General features: G+C 37.1%; 1 protein-coding gene and 2 long non-coding RNA genes across 5 annotated transcripts in view; all 3 read left to right on the forward strand.

Annotated features, from left to right (window-relative positions):
- LOC109195223 (uncharacterized) lies at window positions 1-25,780 on the forward strand. Of its 2 annotated transcripts, XR_003214417.1 has the most exons (4): window positions 21,119-21,133; window positions 22,438-22,469; window positions 23,674-23,700; window positions 25,186-25,780. It is a non-coding gene; the product is annotated as an uncharacterized LOC109195223 (long non-coding RNA). The 2 variants fall into 2 exon arrangements; XR_002056912.2 differs by lacking the exons at window positions 21,119-21,133; window positions 22,438-22,469 and adding an exon at window positions 1-27.
- Window positions 1-26,180, forward strand: part of LOC100709613 (ankyrin repeat and BTB/POZ domain-containing protein BTBD11-A) — a 329,762-nt gene that overhangs the window by 44,401 nt on the left and 259,181 nt on the right. The gene's annotated exons all lie outside the window — the stretch shown is intronic.
- LOC109195222 (uncharacterized) lies at window positions 11,159-12,165 on the forward strand. Its single transcript, XR_002056911.2, has 3 exons — window positions 11,159-11,215; window positions 11,398-11,534; window positions 11,612-12,165. It is a non-coding gene; the product is annotated as an uncharacterized LOC109195222 (long non-coding RNA).

Genomic DNA, 26,180 nt, shown 5'->3' on the forward strand with positions numbered 1-26,180 from the left:
ACTGCTGATCTGATCGTCTCAAGTCTGGTAAGTAAGGTTTGTCTGATGTGCAGTGCTGGGAAATGTTTCTCATTATAGAGATTCAGTTTAGTGCTGTGAGTCAGCACAGCTCTTGTCATCATCAAATCCTAGAAAAGTCTATTAAACATTTCCAGACTTACAGATCTTCTTATCATATACACATTTTTAATTAGGCCCTAATATCGCCATGCTAAGTTTATTGTAGATTTAGCGGGGTGTGTATTAACATGCCTATATTGACTGAATATTTAGAAACTGCTGTATAGGAGTCATCTGTCTCCAAATTTTTCATTTTGCCAAAATATACTGAGTAAATTATTTTTTACTTTTATGTTAACGGCTCCCAGAATTATGATATACTGTTGTACCAGTAACTACACAGAAATGGAAATTTGAGACCTTTGGGCATTTAGGAAATGTGATGTGTCATAAGTTAGAGTTGAGTGCATGTGAAGTGTTTAAAGCAGTGGTCTGAACTGTTGCTCTAACTTCATTGTGTGGTTTAGCTTGACCATATAATGTTTACAGTAAGTTACTGTAGCACCACATCTTGGTTTACAGACTCTGTTTGTTTTTATTGTGTTAATAGAATGCAAAATGTCCTTAGAATGTTCACACCATATGTTAAACATTTCATTCAGTTGATCTAATAATGTACTGTACAACTCTTCAGTGTGTATGATATAGATGTTCTGTATTGTACGGATGTAAGGCGCACTAAATTTTAAGGCACATTAAGCCAAACAAAACAGATAAGTCAAACTTCATTCAACTCATTTACAATAACTCTCAACATTGTTCAGTCGTAAGACATAAAATACAGACCAATACACTCAGTTTTCAGGATTTGTGTATTGATGAATGTGTGATTATCAGTTTGAAATCTGCTTCATAAGCATGGCTCTCAACAGTGCAGGCCTTATACACACACACACAACACATCATAATATGTTGAAGCACAGTACGAATTACTCTACGAGGGTGCTGACTATGGTAGCATGCTCGACAATACATCAAGTGATGCTGCTTTGTAGCTTACCAAGACATACTAAAATTGACAGATTTTGAGTGCCGTGTACCAATAGAATTGGTTTGAAATCAGTAAGCACAACCATACATAAGGTGCACTGTCTATTTTTAAGAAAATTAAAGGCTTCTAAATGTGCCTTATAGTCTGAAAAATACAGTAAAGCCTGGTTTACTGGAAGTGTGTCTAATTCCACTTTATTTCTGTCTTACAGGTGACTGTGCAGAAAACCTCTCCTCTATCATTAACAAGCATTCATCTGTCCTATCACTCTCCCTCTCCCTGCTCCATCTTTTTGACAAGCCATTCTATCTTCTATCATTTCTCCGCCACGACTCTATCTAAGTTGACAAGCTTGAACCTGAGTTGAAACGCAATCCTGTGACTTGAAATCAAGTTTTACCAGAATCTAAGTTTTTGGAATTGAAGTTACCAGAACTTCGTCAATCTGTTTTCAGAATTCTGAGAGATCTCCGCTCTCACTGCTCCATCTTTCTGTCGTTAAACTCTTCACATCCAGTCATTTTGCTGAAAATCACAAGTAGAAAGTTGAAATTACAGTAGTAGAATTACACTACAGTAGAACTCACAGTAGAAACTACTTACACAGTCCTACATTTGTCATTTTAATTTTTACATTACACTTTGGAATAAACACTGATAGTTTGGCTTAGGGTGCTGTTACTTTGTAATTATATAAATAACACCTTTTTCAAGGTTATTTGTATAAGATAATCTGGTTATTTTGTAATACATACATTCAGACTGTTATTTCACATAGATAATAAATTGGATTCAATATATTTTTCAAGTCTGTTTCATTGGCTATAACATTTGACTGCAAGTTTATACTATTATATTAAGGACAACCCTTTTTGTCACTCTGTAAGTATTCAGTTACAATGTCATCTAGAGGCTGCCTGAGAACCAGACTTCCTGTTTCTGACTGCTGCAGAACTCCAGCTGAAGAATCTTCATCGCCTGTCATCTGATCACCACACCATCACTCATATTTGCTTAAATATTAGATATCTTAAAGATTTACACAAAGTCTACTTAAAAGTTAAGAGTTTTATTATAGACTGTTGATTGTTGAGATTATTCTGTATATTGCTTTACAGAAGTATAGACTATTTGTTATCCAGTCTGGTTAAAAAATAGAAGTAACAATATACAGTTTTGAAAAGCTACAATAAAACTGTTTTTAAAGAACTTTCAATAAGTTTTATATAGAGTTGTATTTAAGTCAGCCTTTTACATCAATTACATAGTTATAAGAACACTTTACCATTTGTTAGTTTTACATTTCTCCATTTAATAGATTAGTTTTCAGTGTATACAGGTTGAATTTTGTTTACATTTGTGTTAAATATAAGGTCCAGTTTGTACTTGCACAAAATGCCAAGGAAAGGTCAAAGGTCGCTGTCCCAGAAGCTTAGACGGCAAAAGGAGAAGGAACAGGTAAATGTTCTCAGAGTGGTGAGGAGGTAAAGGTGTCTGTTGCAAGTATTCCCAGTCCAGAAGTGCAGAGCAGTGCTCAGACAGCTGCAGTGTCTTATGCAGATGTGGTAAGAGAGGTGTTTGCTCATCATCTGTGCCAAATGCTAAAGTACAGCAGGTAATCCAGACTGAACCCAGGTAACTATGCAAACGCAGTTGATGGAGAAACTCCAGGACCGTCTCATGTACAGATTACAAACAGTGAAACTCATCCACGAGTGAGTAGCATCTGTGCATCCCGAAGCCAGGCTTCTGCTAAGTATGGAAAGTACAGGAATCAGCAATGCATGGCGAACAGTTTGGTTTCCTCTCATTCTTACACGAGGATGAATTCATTACCAGAGCCGATCTTACCGTGTGTTGGACAAAGGCCATGCCGTGTATCAGATGCCAGAAGAGGTTTGTGAACAGCGTGTTTCTAGCCTGTGATGAGCTTCCCACAGTGGTCACCAGCCGCAGACACGAGTATCAAGTGGACATGTCTCAGTTTGCTCATTATGGCACATTTGATGGTACAGCTCACCTTCCGAGCCTTGAACAGGGACTACAGTGTTTGGCTTCAGCGGTTCGCTATGCTTTGCTAGTCATGGGAGGAACAGTCATTGCAGTTTGCAGGCTGACTTCAGGTGAATACGCATACTTTGACCCTCACCCACGTAAGTCTACAGGAATGCCATTGTCGCTAGCTGTAAGTGGTGGAACTGCAGTTATGTTAAAATTCACACGTCTTAACGACATGATTGACAGGATCAAACGCTTGTACCGAATGTTTAGCATCGCGCCAACCTGCACTTATGAGCTACAGCCTGTCGAGTTCCACAGTGAAAACGCAGCTGACCAAAGAGATGCTGATGAAAACAGACAAACAGCTACAACTGTTCCAGCACCAGCTTAAATGAACCTGAATTTGAAAACCCAAAATCCACTGAGCAGACACAGAAAACTGTGACCGACACTTTAGCCACTGAAGTGATGTCATCCAGAGTGGATTATTCAAATGAGCCAGCTGCTGAGATGAACAATCGTCCTTCTGATTATTTAGAAATAGAAACCTCTGCATCTTCTGTAAGAGACACTCAGGTAACAAAAGAATCTGTTCCTCAGATGATTTAACATTGCCTCCTGTTTAACTGAGACAACAGAGGAACTTTACATAAACTGTTAAAGCATATAAACAGCAAAGGAGAAAGATTAGGAGACGATTATTGGTCCAAGAAAACTACCACAGAGAAAGGAAAATGAGAAAAGAAAGAAAGACAGACATACACTTTTGATGAAAGCTTTAAGGCAAAGAAAAAGATTGTAGTAGAAAGTCTCGTGATTCTGATCACAGTAAGAAAAAGAGTGTGTACAAAATAATCTGTATAAACTCAATGCTACATATAGAGAGAAACAGAGAGAACATTTGAGAAAATCTATAGAGATAGTGCTAAAATTAGAGAGAGAAAAGAGAACGTGTTATAAGGATGTATAAAGAAGATTCTTTATTCGAGAAAGCAGAAGGAGCGTATACAAGAACATATAGAGAATCTCCCATTTTCCGAGAAAAGCAGAAGGAACGTATAACAAGAACATATAGAGAATCTCCCATTTTCCGAGAAAAGCAGAAGGAACGTATAACAAGAACATATAGAGAATCTCCCATTTTCCGAGAAAAGCAGAAGGAACGTATGAGAAAAACATATAAAGAATCTTATAGACAATCTCCTATGTTCAAAGAACAGCAGAAGGAACGTATAAGAAGAAATTACAGAACTTGTGCTGGATTCAGAGAGAAACATAAAGCTTACATGAGGTCATATGTATATAATCTATATAAAGAAAGTGAAGAATTTAAACAGAAAAACGATCGTACATCACTAAACGTTATGGAGAAGAGAGACAATTTCAGCAGAAACACAAGGACAATATGAGAGAACGAATGAGAGTAAATATTGGAACGGTTTTTCTTTTAGACAGATGCATAATATCAGATGTGCAGTGAACATAAAAAGAAATATCGTCAGATGCATCGACCAGCTGAAAGTTTACAGTGTCATCCAGATAACAGTTTAATGAATGAGGCCATATCTCGTTTCAGATCAACATTAAGTCAGCACCATCTTATGTTTGTACTGTTTGTCTAAAAGCTTCTTTTCCTAATCAGGTGAAATCTGCAAAAGAGAAAATTACTCAAAACACCAAACTGTAGCTCAGCAGTGTCTAACTGGTAAATTTGTTCATATGTGTGATGAAGCATGTAATGATCACTGCAGCTTCCCTGTTGAGAGAAAAAGGAGTATATCTGTCACACGTGTCACAGTTCCTCAAAAGTGGACGCATGCCAAGGCTTGCTGCTGTCAATGGTTTAGAACTGCAGGATATTCCAGCTGAATTGTGTGATCTCAACATTCTGGAGAGACATCTGATTGCCAAATGCATCCCATTTGCAAAGATTATTCCACTTCCAAAGGGCAGACAAAGACTCATACGTGGTATGTGGTGTGTGTACCATCTGAAGTCCAACAACAGTTGACTGTTTACCGAGGCCAGAAACCAATCACAGATATGAGGATCAAGCTGAAAGACGACTGTGCTACAAAGGCCATCAGCTGTTCCAGACTGTCACCTGGTCTAACTGATCCAAGCCCTGCGTAAACTGAAACAGATTCATCCACAGTACACAGATATTGTTATCAGAGATGATGCATTGCTTTGTGATCCAACGTTACCTGATGATGACAGCAGTGATGAAGCCAGCATGGCAAGTGATGATTATAATGAAGCAGATTTAATGGAAATTGACAACTATGAAAAGATGCCCTTTTGTGCGAAAGTGAGTCTGAAAGTGAACAAGATATTAATATGCAATCCTGTGATGAACAACCAGAGGAAATCAATCCAGAGGAACCAGAAGTGATTTGAACAATGGAGGTTTTGCTCTAGAAAGTTGTCTGCAGCCTGTAGACATTTCAGAAGAGATTCTCTGTTTCAGTGATAACACATATTGTGTGGCGCCTGCAGAAAGAAACAATCCTGTTAGCTTCTTCAGAACTCCTCATTTGGAAGCCATGGCATTTCCTGTGCAGTTTCCTACTGGTCAGAATACACTGGATGAAAGAGATGTCTTAAACTCACACCAAGTGCTTACTTCAAGTCAAGGCTTTTCAACATTGATGCAAGATTTGCTAAAGACACAAATTACTGTTTTTCTCACAGTTTGTCACTGAATACACCTGGCTAATTCCAGCATGACATACAGCTAAGGAAAGGTAAAACTATGACCAAAGATGGACGCAAAATCACATCAGGAATGTTACAAAGTAAGACAGAAGTAGAGAAGCTGGTAAGAAATAAAGATGCAATCAGATTTATGCAGCACTCAGAGGAACTCCAGCTTACTGGCAGAAAACCACCAAAGATCTATTCAGTATGGTCCGTCAAATAGGAACACCTCAGTTCTTTGTCACTTTCTCTGCTGCTGAGATGAGATGGCCTGAAGTGATTCAAGCTATAAGAGACAACAAGGTGAAGAGGTTGATTTTGAAGCCCTGGACTGGTCAGAAAGTGTGAAATTCTAAGATCAAATCCAGTAACCACCATGCGAATGTTTGATAAGCGTGTTGAGGCTTTGTTCAGAGATTTGCTTTTTTCTCCTGCACAGCCCCTTGGTGAAATCATTGATTACTTTTACAGAGTTGAGTTCAGCACAGAGGTAGTCCGCATATACACATGTTGCTGTGGATTCGAGAAAGGTAGTAGTAGATGTGGATGATGACCAAACTGTCTGTGACTTTGTGGACAGATACATCTCAGCTCAACTCCCTGATCCAGAAAAACAACCTGAACTGCACAAAAAGTCGCTGAACTACAAAGCACAGCAAAACCACACAAAAACATGCTTTAAGAGTGTAAACTCTGGTTGTAGATTTGGGTTTCCAAACCACCAGCTACAAGAACAATGATTGTGAGACAGGATGAGGATTCAGACACTGAAGCTGCAAAAGCCAAACTCAGACCTTTGTTGACCCTGCTGAAGGAACCTGAAGCTGCTTCTCTCACCATAGAGCAGATTCTGTCACGATGCAACTTGACAATGAATGAGTATGAGCAATGCCTCCAAGACATAACAAGAAAACAGCTCTTATTCTGAACGTGACCCAAAGGACTGTTGGATCAACAATTACAACCACACCTGCTTGAAGCCTGGAACTCTAATTTAGATGTCTCGTTAATATTGAATGCCTATTCATGTATAGAATACCTCTGTAAATATATAACGAAGAAAGAATCTGGCCTCTCTGAATACCTGAAGACAGTTATTGACAACTCTGATAAGAACACGGTCAATGAATGTGATGAAATGAGAGCTGTGATGCAGGCTTACTCAAAAAGAGAGAAATCAGCGCACAGGAGTGTGTGACTCGAGTCTGTGGCCTAAAAATGAAAAAATGTTCCCGCAGTGTTGTATTTGTACCAACAGATGATAACCCAGTAAAATGAGTCGCCCGATGAGCTACCTGGAATCCACAACACATGACAGTTGTAATATTTGGATGACAAGTTTGAGTGATAAATACAAATCAAGACCTGAGACACCAGAATATGAGGAAATGTCACTGGCTGATTTTGCTGCCTTGTGCCGGTTGGTGAGTGGTCCAAATGAAGGAAAAGATGTGCTTCCTCTTCTTAACCAGCTTGGATTTGTACTAAGGCGAAAGAATGATAAACCAGCTATAATCAGGTATTACCACTGTTCACAGGAAAACGATCCTGAGCAATATTATGGACGACTGTTGAGACTTTACCTTCCACACAGATCAGAGCAGGAACTGAAACCACGAGGGTTCCAAACCTATCAGTCCTTCTACAACTCGGGTTTTGTACGACTTCCATGTTCAGACCACAGTGAGTCTGTGAAAAGGGTTGTGAAGAGAAATAAAGACAAGTATGAGAAGAACTCTGAGGATATTGAGAGTGCACTGGAAGAGTTTGAACAGAATAGGGATGTTGTGATCGATGAATGGTGTAATCTTGCTCCTGAATCTGAAGTTGTGAGGTTGCAATGTGATGAGAATCTTCCTGAGAGACATTCTGATGATGAGAACGAACAGGAGAATGTCCCGACTACAGTCGTCAGTCTGATGCTGTAACAGAGATCAAAGCCATCAGAGAACAACCTGCAGTCGATCCAGCCGTGGTACGTGTAATGTATCAGAATCTGAACCAGAAGCAGGCCTGCGTGTTCTATGCTATAAGAGACTGGTGTATTCAGCGAGTTTGTGGTTTAAACCAGATCCATTTTTCTTCTATATCAACGGTGGTGCAGGAACTGGAAAGTCACATCTGATTAAATGTATTCACTCTGAAGCATCAAAGATCCTGAGCAGACTCCCTGCTAATGCAGAAGAAGCTGACATATCAAATCCAACTGTTTTACTGACGTCATTTACCGGGACAGCAGCTTTTTCTATCAATGGCTCTACATTACATTCCTACTCAAACTACCCAGGAGTCTGAAACCACCCATTCAAGGACTTGGTAACCAACTGGATGAAGTCAGATCTGAGCTTATGAATGCTGAAATTATTGTTATTGATGAGATTTCAATGGTTTCAAAACCCCTTTTTGCTTATGTGGATGCAAGACTGAAACAAATCAAAGGCACTCAGAGACCTTTTGGTGGAATGTCAGTTTTAGCTGTTGGAGATTTTTACCAGCTGCCACCAGTGCGACAGTCTAAGCCTCTCTGTGTTTATGATCCAGAACAGATTGACCTATGGCAGGAACATTTTCAGATGATCACTCTAACAGAGATCATGCGTCAGAAAGATGATGTGGCCTTTGCAGAGATGCTGAACAGGATTAGAATCAAAGAAAAGACAGATGAGCTTTCTCAGTGCGACAGAGATTTGTTGTCACAGGCTGTGACTGCACCAGAAGAATGTCCAACTGAGGTCTTACACATTTATGCCACCAACAAGAATGTTGAATCCCACAACACAGATACGCTCAAGAAGCTTCATTCAAACATTATAATCATCAATGCAGACGATTTCCAGAAGGATAAACGTACAGGCAGAATGGCACGAAGAGACAAACCATTTACAGGTGGGCAAAATGATTTACCCGACACCCTGAATGTTGCTGAAGGAGCCCGAGTGATGCTGACCAGAAACTTGGACACACTAAACGGTTTAGTCAATGGTGCTTTTGGTATACTGATAAAGGTGGTGAGATCTGAAAATGATGGACAAATAATTAAACTGGGGCTCAGAATGGACAACCGGCAGCCTATGAGACACAACCGCAGTGCTAATGCAGCATCTGATGATCTGGTTTACATTGAGAGAGCAGAGGAGAGTCTGAAGTTTAAAGGAGCGGTACGCAGACAGTTTCCTGTAAAGCTAGCATTCGCCTGCACAATTCACAAAACTCAGGGTCTTACAACACAGACAGCTGTAGTTTCAATGAGGAACATTTTTGAACCAGGTATGGCTTATGTTGCTCTCAGCAGGGTGACGTCTCTCAGTGGACTCTATTTGCAGGACTTGGATGAGAACAAGATTTATGCCAATCCTGAGGTAACTGCAGCGCTCCAAACCATGAGACAAGCCAATGTTGAAGAAATGATGCCTCTTCTTCAGGTCAGAGAAACAGCCAGCAGACCTGACACTCTTACACTGATCCATCACAATACGGAGGGTTTGCCATCTCACATCAGTGACATCAAGAGTCATCATGAAATGTGTTTAGCAGATGTTTTGTGTCTCACAGAGTCTCACCTCCAAGGCTCCTTTGTTGCAGACAGTCTTCATTTGGACGGCTACACCATGTTCAAACGCAACAGACATGTGTCCTACACAAACTTTCCTCACATGGCCAGCAGAAGTGGTGGTGGAGTTGTTGTGTATTTGAGGAATCATTTTCAGGTTCAGGTAAAACAGTATCTGCATAATGTCACTGATCTTGAGTTCTTAGTGTTAAAGGTTCAGGCTCCATTCCCTGCGCTCATTGCGGTTGTGTACAGACCTCCTGACTACAGTTTGACACCGTTCATGCAAAACCTGGTAAGTCTTTTAGATTCACTTGAAATAATGGACTGTCACCCAATAATTGTGTGTGGAGATTTTAATAAGAACCAGTTACAGAGTGGAAGGAAACAGATTCTGGAGCAGTTTCAGTCGAGAGGGTATTCACAGCTGATCACTTCTGCCACTACAGACAAGAACACCCTGCTTGACCTCATTTTTGTTTCTCAGCCACAGAAAAGTCTCTATTCAGGTGTCCTGAGAACATATTACAGTTACCACAACCTGTGTTTTGTGTCCTGTCCTCCAGCCAATCATGAAGTCGTCTGGTGAGTTTTGAAACAATTACAGATCATGTTTGTTACAGAGTTTATTTTTGTAGAGCATGAAAAAGATTTTTCATTGAATAATTATATTTCTTCATATTGTCTTCCTACTCTGTCTGTAAGAAGACCCTTTCTTATTGCAATGTTATTAATCATTTCACCAAATCATGGCTGTACTTCATGCAGAGCCGGGAGATCTGCTTTCTGTTATCATGCAGCTCAGATCTGAAATATGCTGCAAAAAGTATTAAACGGACATAATTTATTTTTTATTCTCATGTTTTAAATGACTAAATCTACTAATGCATTTTTCATGGATGTTAATTGTCATCTCCTTTTTTGATACTTTTTTTACTGTGACGTATGTAGCTCAACAAACGAGAGCTTCCCCTCAAAGGGCTTTCAAATAGGAAATAGTAAATAAATCCCAGATAAATGCAGGTATTTATTATGGGTCACATGAATAATAACAGACAATTATATTTTCTTGATTATAGTAAATTTTGTAGAATCAAATGTTTTTGGGATGAATGAGGTTTTGCTTATCATGTTTTACAGGTAAAAAATGTTAAAAGTTTTAAACTATCTTTAGGCTACCAGAGATGTCTATAATGATTCATTATGTAGAGAAAAACATTTTTATAGCTTACAGAATATGTATAAAAACTGATTTAGAAGTACATGGAAAGTTTCTGCATCCATTTTCTGACTTGGCCTTTATCCGGGTGGGTTTGGGTTTGGGTGGATAAAGGCCAAGTCAGAATTCTCTGAGCAGCTGGAAAAAGCTGCTAATTAACAAAGACATCAGAAAGCGGGGGCTTTAGGTGTAGCCCCCGCTTTCTGACGCACTAATTAGATTTAGTAACTGACACCCCATACCAGCATTACATAGACACTTGGGGGCTGAGATGGGTGGGTGGGGAGGGTGGGTTGGTGGTGTTAAAAGCACTTTATGTTTTGTAGATGTATTTTTTCAGACAGGGCACACACAGTCCTGTCTCCTTTGTGGGAAAACCTTCGAACTTCACCATCCTCAGCTGAAACAACAACATCTTAACACCATCTTCATGAACTGCTGAGCCAAACCTGATCCATCAGTGCTGGACTGCACAGATAACTACATGCCACAAGGAGACTGCTGTGTTATGAACTGCCATACCAGTGTGTCTTCAGTGGAGAAGATGACACACCCATCACCTGACCTCCTGCCTGATCTGGAGACCATCACCATGCTGCCACACTACACACCTCTGAGACCATCAATGATGACTCATACTGAGGAAACTGTATTTCCTGTCAGAGATGCTCAGTGATCCTCAGAGCAGAGAGAGGTATGATTCTTTATCTTTGATTAAAAAATGTCAGTGCTTTTAATTCATTTAATTAATTTAAATCCTGTTTATTGCATAAAGAATTACACACTCAAATGATTATACTTGTTAACACTTTTTGAGTTTTAATTCACATTATGGATTACAAATCTATGCTTTTTCTACTCTGTCTCTCTGTGCAGGTATTGCTGTCTTCTGAGTTCTTCACTGTCCCAACTGAAACATTCAAACCTCATTGCAGAGCTCATGTCTTTCCTCACCATCATGTGAGTGTGAGATTGCTCTGGATTCTGGTTATGTGGCCTGCAGCACCTATAAGGTATTTCAACATTGTTCATTTTATAACTTATTTCTAGTTAACACAAATAAAATGTTCCTTTTTCTGTATTTTTTTAGAACAAGCTCGTACAGTGTGCCTGCATTCCAGCTTCTTAGACTCTACGCAAGTGGACAGAGTATCAGTGCTTGGCCACCCTTACAGACACCGACTTCTGTCAACTCACTGCTACTGATCAGGCACCTCACTCCAGGAAGACAGAGGGCTGCAAGCCTGTTATCGTTTCCAGTGTGGCTTTGTATTCTTGGGGTAGCATCAGATTTTTCCCACAAATATTCAAAGGTAACACTTATTTTAAGCTTAGTTATTAAATCAAAAGTCTTCCCTTGTGTTAATTGTTTTATTTTTTATTTTTATTTTTTCTTTTACATTTATATGCAGTTATCAGATGTGGTGGAGCTTTGTTAACTGTGTGGAAAACATCTGTTTGTGATGATATTTACAATGAGGTTTTAAGGTGACAGTTTCCAAGTGATTTCAATCATTTGACTAAGCAAAAACATGTTTGCAATTAACATATTTTTTTCAGTTTTGTCTTTTGGATTTAACATTCCTCTGTGACAGGAAATACTAAACTGGTCCAAGTAACCAGCATATCATTGGTCAAAGACAAAAAAGGACCACATGTCACGCTAGCAATGAATTTTTGACTGTGTTTGTGTCACCAGATTTAACAAACAATATCAGACATATGAAACTGAACTCTGGATTAATGTCTAGATGTTTTTTGTGTTTTTTTTTTTTATTGTTGAATAATTATTTTGTAGGACAAACCCAATTTATTTACCCAAACAAGTTACATTGTTTGGGTAAATAGTGGATTAATATATCTAAGTCTATAAGTATAGCAAGCTGAATTCATACAAACACACAGCTCTAAATCTTGAATTGTAGGATGTACAAAAATGATCATGTGATTATTATGGACATTTAAATAACTATATCTATTGAACCATTACACATATTCTTTATAGAAATTACACAATCTCAAAATGTGAAAAAAGAAAATGTTTAAGAGAATAAATAATGTGTGTTTGTATGAATCCTGCCTCAGTATGGGGTGTCAGTAACTACATTAGTATAGAGTAGGTCTAACAGTGGTTTTCCACATCTGCTCTAATATATATAGATAATGGGTCAGACATATAAAGTCATTTTGAAAAGTTCATAAAGGTCACATCCATTTATATGTGTTCCTCTTTATCATTTTATATCAGGTCACACAGCTGACTTGAGTTTTGATCAGAGTAGAACCATAACATTCATGCTAATGGTTCTACTGTTTACAGTTACTTTATGATGGATTTCATCCTGGTCACAGCACTATGAGAAAAGCTGTTAAAGGTAAAGTTAACCCAATTAATACCTCATCATAAGTCACTCTATAACGCAAAGCAGTGATTATTTTCACTGTAATTTATTCCACAATAATGTTCTTTATTTGATCCCTGTTTCTTTAAATATGCACATCGATTGTTCAGCTGTGTGACTCTCTACACCTCAAATATATCACAATGTGGACTTCATTTCGACAGTATTTTGTAGATTGGTACCACATTTATCATAAAATCAGGAAACTGTAAACTAATTGAAAAAATGAAGCTTATGAAAATTTTTAATGTGGCATTGGAACATGTTGTTTATCCTTGCCAAATGGTATTTACACAAAACTCCAGCAAATCAGAGGATATATTTTTGTCTCTCACTTGCGTATATGCGCATATGTGTATATTTTTGCAGTTAATAGCCTATCATGTGTCTGCGCATCTTAGGGCCATAAACATAAACATGGCAAACAAGGATATGTTCACAATTCCAACAGATGCTTCAATTGTTTGTATAGATGTTAGATTCATTTGATTTGCATTTTCTATTAATATTTTTCTGTTTATCCCAAATGGGATTTTTATTTCTGTTTGCCATTATTGTAATCATTGGAAACAACTGAATAAATATTTTGTATCATATGTTTCTAAAAGTATTTGAATGTTCTACTTTTCTACTACTGGTTTTCTACTTTCTAAACTTTCTTCCACTCTTTGGCATTTCAATAACATTATTTTTGGGTGTTTTTATCTCTGACCGCAGCATCTTGTGCATTTATTACCTAAATGTTGTTTGTGTGGGTTTTCTTTTTTGGTTTTTTGGTTTTTTTGCCATTTTTAGATTTCACCAGCTGTGTAAACTCTGCAATTTTACCTTGGTTTTGTTCCACATCAGTTTATCTGCTGGCTGATTTTCTTCCTTTTCTAGTGTTTCTGGTAATTTTTAACAGTTAAAAAAGTAACTTTGAGGTTACTTCAGCCTTTTCAGCTGTTATCTGTTGACAGTTTTGCCTAATTATTACATTTCTGCAAAATTATAGCAGTTCTGATAACTTGTAATATTTCTGCTAAGTTTTTAATTTTCTACTAAATTATATTATTTTTGCTAGGTTACACTACTTTTGTTTGTTATGTTATGTTATGTTATGTTATTCTAAATTATTACATTTCTGCTAAGTTGTAGCTTCTGGTAAACTACAACATTTCTGCTGAATTGTGATGTTTCTTCTAAGTTATTGCATTTCTTCTAAGTTATTACATTTTTGTTTACTTGATGTTGTTCTGCAACGTTATTAAATTTCAACAACTTTTTAAACACTGACTTTGATTTCTTCAGCTTCTTCAGCTATTTTCAACTATTTTCAGCAGACAGCTTCAGCTTTAAAGCATCCACACTGCATTTTCGCAGGAAATGCAAATTTTTCTAGTTATTATTATTCTTCAAGTTGCTTCCGTACGTTTTTCGCCGTGGATCTACTTCCACAATTTTCAGCCGATTTTCACCGTTCAAATTTTAAACTATTCTGCTATTTCTGCTAATGTGCGCTATATCTTTTGGTATTTTTTGCTGTTATACTTTTTAAAATATTAAGCTTTTTATGCAATTTTTTGTCCCATTGAAATGAATGGAAAACTTCCAAAATTCTGCTAAAACTTGCTAATTTTTGAAACTTAACTACTTTTTCCTACTTTCACGTAGAACAACCATTCAAACTTTAAAATGTTCTCAAATTATTGGGCTATTCAGGTATAAATCAGCTTTTTCATATCTGTTACAGTTTTCATCTTATCCCTCTTTAAGTTTTGAGTTTCATTTTTGTGATTTTTCACAAAATACATGCGTTGTTATGGTTGCTATGCAGTTGGTTCTAAGTGTGCCACTGTAGGTTTTGCAGTCTTCTCTTCATGTCCGAACAACTTCTTGCTACTTGCTCAATTTGCACTCAACTTCCACAAATTATACATCAAAACGTAGGTATTTTTGCTGGCTTTCCGAAAATGTCACCATCATTGTTGTGAGATTTATAGAATTTTGGCAAATCTCCTCAGACCAACACAAAGTCGCAAAACTCTCCATAGAAAGTCAATGGAGAGCTTGTTCAAAATCACAGCTTGATTTCTGTAATGAGAGGCATATTCGAATCGTCATATCTCCTTAACGAAGCAAAGTTACGACATGAGGCTTGTCCCCGTATATCTTCAGACACTCCCGACGCTCACAATTCAAGAATTTTTTTCTCACCTATTACCGTTCTGAAATGAGTTAGACTTGTTTGAGGGTAGGAAATTCGTCCTTCGCTCAGATTTCTTCAGATTTCAAACTCTGGAAATGAACCACTTTTTTCTCTCGTCATAACTTTTTGTTGGATTTCCACAGAGACCTGAAAATTTCCATGACTGTTCACCAAAGCCTGCTGTCTCTTACAGTGAAAGAATGATATTGATACTCCAAATAGATTTAGAGTTAGAATGCGTTGTTTGAGGGCAAGTCAAGGCAGATTTCGCTTGCCTCTACTCAGTTATGGTGCATTAGAAGTCAAATATCTTCAATAATTCATATTTTAATGATAAATTGTCAACACTTTAAGATTCCCCCATCTCTTCTGAACAAAACGGTGTAAGAATGACTGTTCTAGCCCCTACGGTTAGGAAATTATGGCCATTTGTTTGAGAGGAATCCTCACTATGAGAAATTCACTGCAGAAATCCTGTCTCTGTGCTCTGTGTGTGTAAAAACGGCTGCACCTGTTTTGGCGGGAAAAAGTACACAGCCTCTCTGATTGGTGGATTCAAATTTAGCAGCTCCCAGGCTGCTTGACTGACCTAGAAACTTGATTTTCTCTCCCTGTGTGTGTGTGTGTGTGTGTGTGTGTGTGTGTGTGTGTGTGTGTGTGTGAGAGAGAGAGAGAGAGGGCGAGAGAGAGTTTTTATGGGAGCATCTTATTGTATGATTTAAATTCAATATATTTAGACTGGTTGACTGAATTTGATCCTGTGTGTGTCTCTCTGTGCTTGTGGGACTTTTTGCAGCTGTCCATTTTGCTTTTCCAATTTTTCTATTTAAGTTATTACTATTGTGTTAAGTCATAGCATTTGTGCTGCTTTTCAGTATTTGTGCTAAATACAGCATTTCTGCTAAATCATACTATTTCTGCTATTTTATAGGATTTGTACTTAATATAATATTTCTGCTTAATTATAGTATTTCTGCCATTTTATAGTATTTGTGCTAAAACATAGTATTTCTACTAAATGCAGTATTTCTGGGTAATCATTGTATTTCTATATATTTCTGCCAGGTCCCCAAGGAGTCAGTCCTAATATTCAAATTTACATATCAGGACCTGGACGGCTTCCCAGCCAGCCAATCATATCTGAGTCCTGGCACACTCAAATTTGCATATTGGGATCTTCATGGCTTCTCAGCCAGCCAATCATATCTGAGTCCTGGCACATTTAAATTTGCATATTGGGCATTCATGGCTTCCCAGCCAGCCAATCATATCTGAGTCCTGGCACATTCAAATTTGCATATTGGGACCTTCATGGCTTCCCAGCCAGCCAATCATATCTGAGTCCTGGCACATTTAAATTTGCATATTGGGACCTTCGTGGCTTCTAAGCCCACCAATCATCTATGTCATATATCTCTAATATTTCATATTTTTATTTTAAATGGTCAGCATTTCAAGATTCCCCTATGTCTTCTGAATAAAACGGTCTAAGAATGACTGTTTTAGCCCCTACGGTTAGAAATTTATGGCTGTTTGTTTGAGGGGAATTCTCACTATGAGAAATAGACTGCAAAAATCCTGTCTCTCTCTGTGCTGCATGTGTAAAAGCCTGCACTTGGTGCACCAGTTTTGGCGGGAAAAAGCACACAGCCTCTCTGATTGGTGGATTCAAATTGAGAAGGTCACAGCTGTTTGACTGACCTAGAAACATGCTGTTAACAGCCCCTGTTCACTTTCTGCTGCTGCTGCTGCTGTGTGTGTGTATGTGTGTGTGTGTGTGTGTGTGTGTGTGTGTGTGTGAGACAGAGAGAGAGAGAAAGGGAGGGCGAGAGAGAGTTTTTATGGGAGCATCTTATTGTATGATTTAAATTCAATATATTTAGACTGGTTGACTGAATTTGGTCCTGTGTGTGTCTCTCTGTGCATGTGTGTTTCCATATGTGTCCATATTTGTGATTGTGTGACTGTTATACTTTTTTTTGCTGATTTTCTTTTCATTTAACAATTACATTTGAGGGACCCTTAGCATGTTCAGGATTTTTTCAGCTGACCATTTTGCTTTTCCAATTTTTCTATTTAAGTTATTACTATTGTGCTAAGTCATAGCATTTCTGCTGCTTTTCAGTATTTGTGCTAAATACAGCATTTCTGCTATTTTATAAGATTTGTGCTAAATATAGTATTTCTGCCAAATATAGTATTTCTGTCAAATTACAGCATTTCTGCTATGTTGTACTGTTTCTCTAAATCATAGTATTTCTGTAATGTTTAAGAATGTTTGGCTAAATATATTCTTTCTGTTATCTTATACTATTTCTCCTAAATTCTTGTATTTTTGACAAGTTATCGTGTTTCTGGTAAGTTACAATATTTCTGCTAAGTTCTGCTATGCTATTGTATTTCTGCCAAGTATTATGTTTCCTCTAAGATATTGCAGTTCTGCTAAGTTACTACATTTTAGCAAAGTTCCTTTGCTTCTGCAAAGTTTTTACAATTTCTGCAACTTTTCAGCTTTTTCAGCTAGTTTCAGCAGAAAGCTTCAGCTTTAAAGCATCCACACTGCATTTTCGCAGGAAATGCAAATTTTTCTAGTTGTGTGGATGCTTTAGCATCCACACTATTGAGTTCCTGTTTCTCTTTATTCTTTATTGTGTGGATGCTTTAAGCATCCACACTATTGAGTTCCTGTTTCTCTTTATTCTTTATACTTTATTATTCTTCAAGTTGCTTCCGTACGTTTTTCGCCGTAGAACTACTTCCACAATTTTTGTGCTATTTTCACCGTTCAAATTTTAAACTATTCTGCTATTTTTGCTCTTTCCGGCAATGACTTTTGGTATTTTTTGCTCTTATACTTTTTAAAATATTACGTTTTTTTCCTTTAATTTGTCCCATTGAAATGAATGGGAAACTTCCGCAATTCTGCTAAAACTTACTCTTTTTTGAAACTTAACTACGTTCTCATACTTTCGCCTAGAACAACCATTCAAATTTTAAAATGTTCACAAATTATTGGGCTATTCATGAATGATTCAGCTTTTTCATATCTGTTACCGTTTTCATCGTATCCCTCTCTAAGTTTTGAGTTTCATCTTTGTGATTTTTCACAAAATACATGCGTTGTTATGGTTGCTATGCAGTTGGTTCTAAGTGAGCCACTGTACCTTTTGCAATTCTCACTTCATGTCCGAACAACTTCTTGCTACTCGGTCAATTTCCCCTCAACCCCCACAAATTATACATCAAAACGTAGGTATTTTTGCTGGCTTTCAGAAAATGTCACTATCATTGTTGTGGGTTTTATAGAATTTTTCCAAATCTCCTCAGACCAACACAAAGTCTTAAAACTCTCCATAGAAAGTCAATGGAGAGTTTGTTCAAAATCATCGCTTGATTTCTGTAATGAGAGGCATTTTCGAATCGCCATATCTCCCCAACGAAGCGAAGTTAAGACATAAGGCTTGTCCCAATATATCTTCAGACACTCCTGACGCTCACAATTCAAGAATTTTTTTCTCATCTATTACCATTTGGCCATGAATTGGGTTTGTTTGAGGGTAGGAAATTCGTCCTTCGCTCAGATTTCTTCAGATTTCAAACTCTGGAAATGAACCACTTTTTCCTCTCGTCATATCTTTTTAATGGATTTCCACAGAGACCTGAAAATTTCCATGATTGTTCACCAAAGACTGCTGTCTCTTACGGTGAAAGAATGATATTGATACTCCAAATAGATTTAGAGTTAGAAAGCGTTGTTTGAGGGCAAGTCAAGGCAGTTTTGGCTTTGCTCTACTCAGTTATGGTGCATTAGAAGTCAAATATCTTTAATAATTCATATTTTAATGATAAAGTGTCAACACTTTAAGATTCCCCCATCTCTTCTGAACAAAACGGTGTAAGAATGACCGTTCTAGCCCCTACGGTTAGGAAATTATGGCCATTTGTTTGAGAGGAATCCTCACTATGAGAAATTCACTGCAGAAATCCTGTCTCTGTGCTCTGTGTGTGTAAAAACGGCTGCACCTGTTTTGGCGGGAAAAAGTACACAGCCTCTCTGATTGGTGGATTCAAATTTAGCAGCTCCCAGGCTGCTTGACTGACCTAGAAACTTGCTTGTCTCTCCCTGTGTGTGTGTGTGTGTGTGTGTGTGTGTGTGTGTGAGACAGAGAGAGAGAGAAAGGGAGGGCGAGAGAGAGTTTTTATGGGAGCATCTTATTATATGATTTAAATTCAATATATTTAGACTGGTTGACTGAATTTGATCCTGTGTGTGTCTCTCTGTGCATGTGTGTTTCCATATGTGTCCATATTTGTGATTGTGTGACTGTTATACTTTTTTTTGCTGATTTTTTTCATTTAACAATTACATTTGAGGGACCCTTAGCATGTTCAGGATTCTTTCAGCTGTCCATTTTGCTTTTCCAATTTTTCTATTTAAGTTATTACTATTGTGTTGAGTCATAGCATTTCTGCTGCTTTTCAGTATTTGTGCTAAATACAGCATTTCTGCAAAATCATACTATGTCTGCTATTTTATGAGATTTGTGCTAAATACAGCATTTCTGCTAAATCATACTCTTTCTGCTATTTCATAAGATTTGTGCTAAATATAGTGTTTCTGCTATTTCTGCCAAATTTAGTATTTTTGATTAATTAGGGTTTTTCTACCAAATCATAGTACAGTTTTACTGCTTTTTATAGGATTTTTAGAGGATAATTATATTGCTTAATATAGTATTTCTGCTTTTTATAGGATTTGTGCTTAATATAGTTTTTCTAAAAAATGTAGTATTTATGCTTAATCATACTATTTCTATATATTTCTGCCAGGTCCCCAGGCAGCTAATCCTCTGTGAGGACTGATACATACAAATACATATCAGGGCCTGCACGGCTTCCCAGCCAGCCAATCATATCTGGGGTCTGCCCTTTCTTCTCTCGTCATATCTCAGCGACAGATGTACAAAGAGCAATGCAAATCACAGTCAAAGTACACGAACGTACGCTGATTCACCCAGTACAAGAATTATGCTTCTAGTCCACCTAGTTTTTGAGTTACACGACGTTTTGTAACTGCAAAAAACGGCGTTTTTCGCCTCTCACCGCAATCTGATTCTGACTGCTCATCACCCTGTTTTCCAGGCGCGCGCTCTCTTTCCCAGTGGCGCAGTTGGTAATGACACAGGTCTGCAACCCAAAGGTCGTGGGTTCAATTACACCTTGGGCAACATGTGTTTTTTCCCTACAAATTAATACACTATCACAGACCACTAATTCATATTCATCATTTATTACAATTCTGCAACCTTTTATGATTTTAGCAGCTTTTGTAATATGGACCTCAGATTCTTGTTAACACTCCATGGCACAAATACTATTCCCTTTAGGCTCTGTGTGTGTGTTATTATTGTGCTAAGTCATAGCATTTCTGCTGCTTTTCAGTATTTGTGCTAAATACAGCATTTCTGCTAAATCATACTATTTCTGCTATTTTATAAGATTTGTGCTAACTATAATATTTCTGCTAAAACATATTTCTACCAAATAAAAAAAGAAATACATGTGCAATGAACATTTCAGGGGTCACTGTTAAAAAGTCTCATGGCAGTGGAGTTAAAGGACCTCCTGAACCTCTTGAGTCCTGCAGAGCAGTGAGATGAGCCTCTGCAGCTCTTACTGTCCTGAAGACTGTTCTTATTACTGCAGTCAGTTACATAAATCCGTCATAATACAGTACATTTTAACATAATGACCTTATGTTTATTTATGTCTTTTAACCATTATTTCAAATTCAAAGAATCCTGTTTGAAACATTTATTAAACATATAGAATTAAATTTCTACTACTTGTTTTTTGTTTCTAAAAAACTAGTATATTAATATTTAAATCTACATATATTTTTCACGATTTTAATGCCAACTTTTTTTTAATGGCAAAGTTTCCCACTACCCGTGAATGCCTCTTTTTTTACGTCTCCGGCTGACTACTGAATCTCCGCCCACTCTCTGCTTGATCCCTGCCGGTAAGCGCTGCCTCTCTGTCTCTCTTTTCTGAAATTAAATGTGTATAAACTGTTTGAGTGATTTACCGAGTTGTTGTTAGTGACTTATGAAGACAGTCGAAGTATAAGTCATGTTAAAGTAACACAATGGCTGCTTTTTTAGTGAAACGTTGTAATTTTAGTATTTAAAAGGAGTGTTTGGTATGCTAGCCCTAGCAACCTAAGCGCTAACGCCTAGCCTAGCTCCTATAGGCCCAGTGTGAAATTAATAGGGTTCATTTGATTGATTAATACAGTTATTATGTTGTATCTGGTTCATTCGGTGTGTTAGTGTTTCTGAGTCTCTTAGGGAAGCTGAAGTTAGTTCTCCTCTTCATAAATCAGTCAGTTAAAACGGCCTCATTCTTTAGGTTATAAGGTAATGAGCCGCCATTTTAGAACCACAGCTGAAGCAGCAGGGTCGGCAACTTCAAAGGAGCCATTTTACCGCCTCTGACTGAAGGCCGGGAGAAAAAGATTCACGTGCCTGTGCGGGTGTGTCTGTGTTACAGGTTAATTAACAGAAGGGAGAGAGAGCGTGAGGATAAAACATATAATATAAGAATAATAACATTTCTTAACAAGAAGAAGTTTTTTTTTAATTAATCAATTTTAGTTTTTAGTTAAATTTCAAGAACTGTTTAACAAACACTTGTTTGTGCAGGTTGTTTTTTTTAAATAAAACCTACACCTGCAGCTCTGTTTAACTTCTCACTTTGTGAAAAATTAATGAAATCTAAAAAAGGCCACCTTCAAATAAATAATATGCAGCAGTGCACCATTAATATTATAAATATGATGTGTAGATATTTAAAACAACAGCATATTAAATGATACTGTGTGCAGGTGATAATATTTTTAGGAAGCAGAATTTGAATGCAGACCAACTCAAATGTTGAAGCCTACAAAAATATCATCCAAGCTTTCATTTATGATTGTTCATGCTTTGAAATTGTGATGTCACAATTTGATAAAGTGTGCAGTGCTAGGTGTAGCAAATCATTGCTTATTAAATCTACTGTGTTATCTAATAGCACCAAACTAATAGAGCTATCACATAACTGAGAAACGTGTGGCTTATTACAAGTGGATGAAACCACATATTACCTTAATGAAGACAGTAATCATTAATAAGGTGTATAAAAAAGAGGTGAGTTGTTTGTTGCTGTGGTAAACAAAGAAGTGTACTGAATCGTTTGGACTACATAGAGTGATGCAGTATTGACTGTGATGCTGATCTGAGTTGTCTCATTCTGTATTTTTGTGCTTTGTCTTTTGTTACACAGAGTGAAAGAGATCTTTGGTTTTGTCTTTGCTGGTAAGTAAACAGTGATTGTAACTGAAGCAGTATGAACCTGACATTGCATAGCACGTTTGACGACTTGCATACAGTAGTTTGACTTTTTGTGATACGTTTCCATTTACTGATTGGCAAAAACACAGGATTTGTGACCTGTAGCAGCAAAGCCCCCACACAGGGCCTCTGACTGTCCCTGAAAATGTCCCTGAAGTTTAAAATCCCAGTTATTTAAATTTCTTATGGCTTATTGAATCCAAACAGTTAAATGTCAGATGTCTTTATCCAGGTGTTCATTTTCTCCTTATGTTTGTGGATTTAAGTAGCAGACAAAACAATTAAAGTGTTTTAGGGGAGTCAGTATAAGTGGTTGCTCAAACACTTAAGAGCTGCACAGGTATTGATTTATATTGTCTCTCAAATTCTGCTGTATTGCATTAAAGTCAGAACATTGTAGAAGTATTTTGCCTGACTCGGTATAAGAAATAGCTTTAACAGTAATAAAAACGAAGAGAACCAGAGGTGTGAGTGGACATTGTTAGGTAAATTACAGCTAGTGTGTCTAATTAGTTTATTACTTATTTAGTGAATATAATGTGTTTTAAAATTAAATAGAAATGTTGCCAAAAAGGGACATTGCAACATACATAAATATTCCTAGCAACTGGTACAATGAAAGGAATTTTTAGTGTAATATTTTAAGACATTTAATTTTAATCACAAACATTCTGCACGTCTGTTATTGTAACATGTCAATATTTACATGTATTTTAGGATTTGCATATTCATATCAGACTAACCAAACCATGATGAGGTTTTCTGCTGCTTCTGATTTAAAGAATTACTTTGTAATGTTTTTAACCTGAAAGGACATTAAAAGTTCTGATTTTTCACACTTTATTAGCAGTGACCTGTTGTAGAAAATGTTGGAGCCACAAGGCTTCTGTGTAGGAAATATTTGGTGTATCCTGCACTTGTGCCAACAAATATTGGTGCCTGTTCTTTGCATTTCTGTAGTAATAATGCTTTTATTACACTTGCTATAGCCATGTGAGACCCTGCAGTTAAATTATCTCCTCTTTAGACTACAGTAAAATTAAAAAAGCTTAAAGTAATTGAGGATTTTACTAGTTAATTTGTGTCACAGTAAATTGGATTGTGTGTGAAGAGGCTCAACAGTCTGAATCATCAAACAGTGATCTGATGAATTGTTTCCTTTCTCTAGACTGCTGATCTGATCGTCTCAAGTCTGGTAAGTAAAGGTTCTTCTGAGGTGCAGTGCTGGGAAATGTTTCTCATCATAGGAGATTCAGTGTAGTGCTGTGAGTGAGCACAGCTATTGGTGATCATCCAAAGTCATCAAATCCTAGAAAAGTCTGTGTAAACATTTCCAGACCTACAGAGGTCGGTAGGTTATTGTAGCAGCACATATTTTTTCACATTAGAGCAGCCCATGAACAGCAGTTTAGGTACAATTAAGTCTTCAAGTAGGGCCTTGTGGATTTCAAAAGCTTCTTTCCCTTCATTAAATTAAGTCACTGTCTGAAAACTGCTCTTTGAATTAGTCTTTTATAATTAAAGATTTTGTTGATGACTGTAAAAAATAAAAAGCATAGCACAGCACTCATTTCTGTATTTTATGATTAAATGATCTACAAAGAAATTATGATCATATATATTTTTAATTAGGCCTTTAAATTGGTCATTATAAGTACGTCCTAGATTTAGTGGAGTGCTTATGGCTGTGTATTAAACATGCCCCAAATGTGACTGAAATATGTAGAAACAGTATTGTTTACTTTTATGTTAACGGATCTCAAATCCCTGTTTCTGTGTGCCCAGATATTATGATGTACTGTTGTCCCAGGTAAGTACACACAGAAACAGGGATTTGAGAACTTTGGGGATTAAGGAACATGTGATGTGGCATGAATTTTAAGCAGGTGGCCTGAAACTGTCTGCTCTAACCTCAGTGTGTGGGTTTTGTTGGACCATATGATATTTACAGTAGGTTATTGTAGCAGCACATCTTGGTGTAAGTTTATAGACACTGTTTGTTTTTATTGTGTTAATAGAATGTAAAAATTTCTTTAGAATAGTTCCACCACCATTTTTGAGCATTTTCTATCAGTTCAGTCCAATAATGTACTGTGGAACTCTTCAATATGTAAAGCCCTGTATGTACTGTATTTTTCGGGTTATAAGGCGTATGCAGCTAACCAAATATTCAGATAACTCAAACTATTCAACTCATTCACAATAACTCTCAACATTTTTCAGTGGTAACACAGAACAATACACTCACTTTTTCTGTTCAGTCCTCTTCCACAAATCTATCAAATTCTTCATGGATTGATCGGTTTGAAATCTGCTTCGTACGCATGTCTCTAAACAGGTGCCAGGTTCTCATACACACACCATAATATTATGTTTAAGGACAATACGAATTACTCTGCGAGGCACCTGACTGCTGTAGCTGTAATGCTCCAACAATCCATCAAACGGTGCAGCTTTGTAGCTTTCCACAGTCGTACTAAAACATTTTGACAGATGTTTGAGCGCCGTGTAGCACAAAATTGGGTTGAGGTCGGCAAGCACAGCCAGAATTAATACATACGATAAACTGTTGGTTTTTGAGAAAACTAAAGAATTTTAAGTTTGACTTATAGTCCGAAAAATACTTGAAAGCCATGTTTATTGAAAATATGCCTAATTCCAGTCTCTTTTTGTCTTACAGGTGACCTGCTGCAGAAAACCCTCTCCCTCTATCATTAACAAGCAATTCAGTCTGTCCTATCACTCTCCCTCTCCCTGCTCCATCTTTTTTGACAAGCCATTCTATCTTCTATCATTTCTCCGCCATGAGCTCTATCTAAGTTGACAAGCTTGAACCTGAGTTGAAACGCAATCCTGTGACTTGAAATCAAGTTTTACCAGAATCTAAGTTTTTGGAATTGAAGTTACCAGAACTTCGTCGATCTGTTTTCAGAATTCTGAGAGATCTCCGCTCTCACTGCTCCATCTTTCCTGTCGTTAAACTCTCTCATATCCAGTCATTTTGCTGGAAATTACAAGTAAAAAGTTTAATATACAGTGATAGAATTACAGTACAGTAGAACTCACTGTAGAAACTACTTACAGAGACCTACATTTGTCATTTTAAATTGCATTACACTTTGAAATAAACACTGATAGTTTGGCTTACAAGTGCAATTTGATCAATTATATAAACTTATATACACCTTTTTTGAGATATTTGTAGTAAGATAATCTGGTTATTTTGTAATTCAGACTCTTATATTCACATAAATATTAAATTTGATTCAAATACATTTTTCAAGTCTTTTTCATTGGTTATAACATTTGACTACAAGTTTATACTATTATTATTTAAGGACAAACCCTTTTTTGTCACTCAGTGTAAGTGTTCAGTTACAATTGTCATCTAGAGGCTGCCTTGAGAACCCAGACTTCCTGTTTCCTGACTGCTGCAGAACATCCAGCTGAAGAATCCCCATCGCCTGTCATCTGATCACCACACCATCACAGCTCCTTATATTTGCTTTAAATTTTAAATATCTGAAAGATTTACACAAAGTCTACTTAAAAGCTAAGAGTTTTATTATAGCCTGTTGATTGATTGTTGAGATTTATTCTGCATATTACATTACAGAAGTATAGACCTATTTGTTATCCAGTCTGGTTAAAAAAAAAAATAGAAGTAATAATATA

This window comes from Oreochromis niloticus, linkage group LG17, assembly GCF_001858045.2.
Source record: "Oreochromis niloticus isolate F11D_XX linkage group LG17, O_niloticus_UMD_NMBU, whole genome shotgun sequence".
Taxonomy (NCBI): domain Eukaryota; kingdom Metazoa; phylum Chordata; class Actinopteri; order Cichliformes; family Cichlidae; genus Oreochromis; species Oreochromis niloticus.